Source organism: Gossypium raimondii, chromosome 3, assembly GCF_025698545.1.
Source record: "Gossypium raimondii isolate GPD5lz chromosome 3, ASM2569854v1, whole genome shotgun sequence".
Lineage (NCBI taxonomy): Eukaryota > Viridiplantae > Streptophyta > Magnoliopsida > Malvales > Malvaceae > Gossypium > Gossypium raimondii.
In genome coordinates this window covers 38,177,018-38,184,114 of record NC_068567.1, presented here as the reverse complement: position 1 = coordinate 38,184,114, position 7,097 = coordinate 38,177,018, and positions in this window count along the sequence as shown.

Here is a 7,097-nt window from a genome sequence, read left to right as displayed (position 1 = left end):
GTGGACAAAAATGGGTATGGTTAGGCATGTTTCCAAAGTTTTTCATTAAGGGCATTTTGGCCATTTAGTTATTAACCCACCCTTAGCGAAGAGGTCGACGTTATGCATGTGGGGTGGAGGTTCATATGCCTTGAATTGTGATTCTGGATCCAGAGCATCGTCCGAACCATAATCTGTAATAGCCCGAATTTGGGGCTAGTCAGAATAGTGGTTTTTGGACCACAAATTCGATGAGAAAAAAATTATTTTCATTATATTTTTTTGGTTTACGATTTCAAAAAATGATTTCGTGAAAATTTCGTTCGAAAATTTTGACGTTTCGGCACTCAATTTAGTCAAAAGGACTAAATTGTAAAAACTGCAAAAGTTGAGTTCTATATGTTAGAGGTGTCCAATTGTTATGAAATTTTAAATTGGAGGTCTTTATATGGTAATTAGACCATTGGTTAAGTTTGTGGACAAAAATGGGTATGGTTAGGCATGTTTCCAAAGTTTTTCATTAAGGGCATTTTGGTCATTTAGATATTAAAATGAATTAAAAAAAATTAAAAGCTAATTTTTGTCCATCTTCAACCCCTAGGCCGAAAATTTCATGGAGAAACCATGGCTAAGGTTTATCAAGCTTCCAAGGTAGATTGTAAGTTCGTTCTATCCCCGTTTTTAATGATTTTTACGTTTTTGAAATCCTTGTAACAAGATTTACCTATTTTTACCATTGTTTTGAACTAGGGTTTGTGTTTAAAAATTTACCCATGAATGATATGCATGTATTTTGATTTTTTATGGAAGAATATGAATGTTTGGAGTGTGATAAATGATTTGTACTAAGTAATTTTCGATGAAAATGCTTAAAAGGATTAATTTGTAAAAGTTATAAAATATGTCACAAGTGTGTGAATAAGTGAGTATTGTGGACTACTATAGTTATGAAAATGGTTCAGCTAGGCCTAAAATGCAAGGAAATTGAATAAAAATTATTTTACGATCCTAGGAGCAAAATCATAATTTTGTGAAACTTTAGGGGCAAAAATGTAATTTTTCCAAAGTATGATTTTTGGACTAGAATGAATAGTGTGAAGGTTATATAAGTTAAATGTATTGTTATAAATCAGGAAAGACGAGAGATTGAAATTGATCGATAAAAAGAAAAGTGAGAAAAAGTGAAAAATTCCCGAATGAACCTTTAGAATAAAAAAGGATGCGAATGAAGTGACAGAAATGATCACATGTGTGGAACGGATTGTGTGTAGGCCACTATGTAAAAGTGAAAGTGATGGTCACGTTTGTAGTACTATGTGCAGGCTACTACGTGTACCGGAATGATAGGTCGCATGTGTAGTACTATGTGCAGGCTACTATGCATACCGGATAGTTTCGATCACGTGTGTAGTACTATGTGCAGGCTACTACGTGTATCGGATGGTAATGATCACATGTGTAGTACTATGTGCAGGCTACTATGTGAACTGAACATCATTGATTAGTAAGGTGGTTGTATGTGCTGATTCCACCGAACATCATTGATTAATAAAGTGGTTGCTATGTGCTGAATCCACCGAGTATCTGCTATTATTCTGAAGTGTTCATCGGGAAATTGAATAAGTGTAATTGAATAATGAATATAGGTGTGGAATTGAATTTAATATCGACTTAGAAATGGAAAAGTGAATTTTGAATTGAATTGTGATTGAAAGTGAAAAAGTGAAATTATGAAAGAGTACATTTAGCAATAAAACACTTTTGACAGCAATAGTTGTGTGACTTTGAAAAAAAACCAAAAATGGTGGGGATTGAATTATAGGCTGAATAATATATTAAATTGAAGCTGAATGAGCTTATTTTCACATAAAATAAACAGAGCAAGCAAAATAGTTATATATTTTGTGATATTTGAAGTTTAGTTAGATAGAGTCAGAATGAGTTCGGAATCCCCTATTCTGACTTTGAAAAATTGTCTAAAATTGTAAACAAATAATTATTGAATAAAGTTTATATGTTTAGAATCCTCAGTGAATCTATTCTCAAGAGAAACAAATGGAAACAATATCCAAATTCTGTACAATGAGATAATTAATTTTTAGTGAAGAGAGGTTAAAACAATCAAGCAGTGAAATAGGGGAAACTTTAAAGAATAAACTGTACTATTTGGCTTGACCAAAAATTTTGAAAATTTTATGGTAAGAAGATATGTGAATCTAGTTTTTGGAAAAATTTATGGATCTTAATTTTGAGTTTTCTAGCTCCAGGTTAAAATAATTTAGTGACTCTGGCTCGAATAGACAACTTTGAATATACATGTGAGTGAATAGTGAAATTGTAGTTAATGTTGTTTAAGTGTGTTATACACATTAAGGATGTGGAATAGAAGAAGGAGGAGGAAAAGTGGAAGAACATATGAATGACTTGTGTATAATTGGCCATATGCTTGATTATAACTGATAAACGATTGGAAAGAAATGATGTTTATAATTGTGCATTATTAGTTATAGTTAAAGTTCATATGAGAAAATAAAGTTTCATAGTATGTGTATGTGGTATACTTGGTATATTATTTGGTATGTAGCAATGTCATAAATGGTTTATGAATGAACTCATGTTGATAAGTTTGATACATAAATAAATGTGGTACTTATCCATGCTTATAATGCTTATACTATATGTTTATTTGGCTAGCATGTTTGGTGTGTATGCTTAGGCTTTGGCCAAGTTGTGGCTGAATTACGCCACATTAAATTTACAAAATTATGAATTGAGATGGTAAATTTCTAGATGGAAATATGCTTGTGATCATAAAAGGGTGGTAAGGTTTAAAGTTTGTAATCTTTATTAAAATGATTTATCATGTGGTTAGTCTTCAAAAAGACTAGCTTGAGACTATGGTTGAGTGTAATGTTTATATCTTGTGTGATATGCATAGGAAACGGGCATGGAAAGGAAATGAAATACTAGGTTCATGCTTGAAGTGTAAAATGATGCAAAAAGGGGACGTTAAGTTAAACGATAAATATGTATTAGTATTGAACTTAATGAAATTGAATTGTACAGAATTAAATGGAAATTGCAAATGATATGATTTGAATTAAATGAATTATTGTGGTATTGAAATGTATATTGGATTGAGAAATTGAATTGAATCGTGAACATGAGAATCGTGAATTAAATGAAATGGAAATAAAGTATTGAATTGTATGGGTATGCATTAGGTCTTGGAAGCCCTATTTGTTACAAATATAGTATTTTGAAGTTATTACGTGAAGATTTATAAAAGCATGTTAAAAATTAAAGAGTTTAAATTTGAATGAAATTTTATAACTCGGTTTAACATGTTTATAAGTGTATGTGTTATGGTAATGCCTCATACCCTATTCTGGCGTCGAATACAGGTAAGGGGTGTTACAATGTGACATCGCCAGATTCGGTCATAACGTTTAGACCGGATTTGGGGTGTTACATAATCATTTGAAATAACAGGTTCTGGCTAAGTTGGAACCTACTTTGGTTAAAAAAAGTTCTACTTCGAAACCATTCAGCCTAGATTGCCTAACTGGATCAAGGTTGAATTCAGATCCATGAACAATATTCCCTTCCCCATCGTCCGTACTTACATCTTCTTCCTCAACTGCATCTTTATTGTCATCTTCAACCAAAAGGTTCGATGTACCCTCACTGAACCCAAATGTAGGGAGTAATTCATCAGCTCTTCTATACCCCATGTTACAACTAAGATCTGCACAGATTTCCAACTAGTATAGGTTGATGCCATACCGATATACGTGTTTCTACCCTAGGTCATTAAACCACTAGATTTGAAATCGAACGAACTAGTTGAATGTTGGCTTGGGTGTTGAGGTTCAAGTTATCGAAATACCCCGATTGATGGAAAGAATGGCTGCCGAAGTTGAAATTGGTGCCCAAAACCAAAGAATGTCTTCCCATTGATGATTTTGGGATATCAAATTGGGAGCTTTGTAACAAAGTAGCGAACCCACTACACAATTGTGTCGTAAGAGTTTCTGCTTCTGCCTCGGTTCCCCCATTAGCCACAACATTTGTTAAAGATGGACCAACTCCATCAACCTCGATATATAACTCAATTATAGCATTTATATTTGAGCAATACGAATATATGACCGCCTCCAGCTCTAACTTACTTTTCACATCAAATAGCTCATACTTAAAAGGGTCTAGTGATGCCAAATAACTACATTTCAAGCTCAAAATTCTTCCCCGGCTTGAACCCCCAACTTTTCTCCTATTTTCTGGCCGTAGTTCACACAATTGAATGGTATGATTCAAAGCTAGGTTCACAATCTAGGCTCCTACAAATACAACCTCAATGTCTGTATTGTAAATTTGATTGTCATAATAAATTACAAATTTCATTCGTCAACTCATTTCAATTAGAAACAAATGAAATATTTAGAATAAAACAATCTACAAATGGTTATTTAAAGAAATGGAGACGACATTCACAATTCAACACTTCAAAAATGAACAAACTATCTTTTGTCTCAATATTGAATACGTCGGTAGTTTAATAGCACCTCTTTCATTTATCCAATGAAAACACCTTTTGTGCGACGTGTAACACCCCTAAACCGAATTCGTCTTCGAAACAAGGTTACAGAGCATTACCGAAATTTACAAATTAATTTTCAGACATTTCATTTCATCTAGCATTCATATTTGAAACCAACCAAAATCAAAATATTAATGAGCCAACGTTGGCTAAATGAACTTATACATGCCATTATAACTAGGAAACCTATTTCTTCAAGGTATTCTTGAGTCGTTGGTGATGTGATATCTCTTCAAGAAACACGTTTCATATGTCGTGTTGAGATGGGATCATTACCTTAGAAACCTATCCTGTGGAAGTCGAGTTCCGGGGTGACGGTGCTTTATATGGTCACGGGTGAAAGCCTATGTAGAGGTCTTGGTCGACGGTCATTATGAGGTCATGGAACAGAGTATAACTAGGGAGCCTGTTGGCAGTCATTATACGTCACAATGTCATGCCTGATTTTCATTAAGAACTTGAAGGTAACTGAATTAGGGGTAAATTGAATTAAATAATGAGTCGACAAACTCTATTGGGAAAATTAGAAATTCTAGTGGTTGTTTAACAATTAGTTGAGTTTCTGTTCCTATTTGGTTTAGATGAAACTGATTGGGTCCAATTGTTGGAGACACAATTATTATCGGTGATAGGCTGTTAGAGGTTTGGAGATTGTGCATGGAGTTATATATTTGGGAGAGAATAGACATTCTTGCAAGAAAGAATACTTCTCAATTCTGTTTACAATTTCTTTTATCTAAATCAACTTATTCGATTGTTCCAAAGAAGATGAGAATGTAGGAGAGCTTTGCAAGGAGTAAAAGTCGTGAGAATTGAGGTCCGGAAGTAGAGAAATTGAGAAAATAGTAAGCTTTCTTATCTTTCTATGCTTGTAAATTAGAGAAAAAGGGAGGGTAAGGACTCCTAATAAGTTTCTGTAAGCTAAATTTTAGGTTTTAAGGTTTGAATACCTTCGATTTAACCGATAAATGATTGTTATGCTTTACTGCCAGGACAAAGGAGACTTCGACATTTGGACAAGCTAAGCTGACAAGGATGAAGAAAGTAAGGTGAGTTTATGTACTCTACTTTTGGGTGATTGATGATATTGTATTGCATTCTTGAAATACATTCGTGTCTACTCTGAGTTGCTTCTAAGACCATGGTTATGTACGAACATGGAGGACAAGTAAGTTGTGTATGCACAATATTGTAAGTGTTTACTCTTACAAGTTTATTTGCTGACTGCTATAGGTTTGTAAATTGACGAATAGATGAATGGTGTATTGTATGTTATACAAACTTGTACAATAAATTGTATGGAATACACGTTTACATTGTATGCAGAGTATGGAGAAAATTTACTTTGACTGGGTAGATTAAGATAAGAATAATTGATGAATAAAGGAATGGGAAAATTGGTAACGGGATACAAAAAAGTTTGGTGGTATCATAGAATGGTATCTACTGGCTCGCTAGAGTAAAACCATGGCGATGGTCTATCGACTCTATAAAGCAACACCGCGGTGATGGTTATTGACTGGTTCTCTACAGCGATATTGTGATGACAGTCTATCATCTCTATGGAGCAACACCGCGACGGTGGTTATCGACATGTGCTTTAGGGCGACACCTGAAAAGTGTTTATTGATTCATTGGAATCATAAGTCCATGGTTAAGTAATGGCATGATCCAGTTGTGAACAGGTATGTGTTATGGAGAAAAAAGAAAGTCCGCCAAGACATTGAAGCAGAACTTCTTGAATAAATTGTACAGTGAGTAATATGACAAATTGGTCGTGACACATTTGGAAACGCGGGCAAACGGAGTAGTCAGAGAATTTTCCAAACCATGAAGGTAAGTAAGGGTTGGCAGAAAGGCCTATGTAACGAGGATAAACTAGTTAATAAGGGGACTGACTTGATTTTGTCGGTAAAGGGAACTAGTATAAGTAGTCTTAACGCAACAGTAATTGTAAGAGGAATCTTTTCCCTCGAGATATTTTAAGTATTAGCTAGCATGAGTTCACCGATGTTTAGCGAGTAAACCAGTATTTAGGGTGGTAATGGGATGATCAAGCGAAACCTAACCCTAAGGGTCTATAGGTAAAAAGGCAGCTAATTGGTTGCGTACGTACGGATTAAAACAACGAATTTATTAAATTATTTTAAAGCCCAGTTTTAGTGTAAGCGTACAAGTCAGTTGTAATATTTATAGTGTTACAATGAAACACCGAAGTATTCCAAGGATCGAACCCAAAGGAAGAGGCGATTGAGCAATAACTAGCGTACACTGTAGAGTCTAAGTGGCTTCTAATATGATTTTATAGTACAATAGTCCATAAAAGATGGTTTTGCAAGAAAATTTAGTATTCTATCCCAAGCACTAAATTGCAAGAAAAGGAAACTAGAGAGGCTCTCTAGCAAATAACTAATAGGGGTTGGTTGACTTCAATGTGGTTCACAAAATCTTGGACTAGGGACATAAATTGCGTAAATTACCAAGTGGCTCCATTTTATCTTCCAATATCAATTTTACT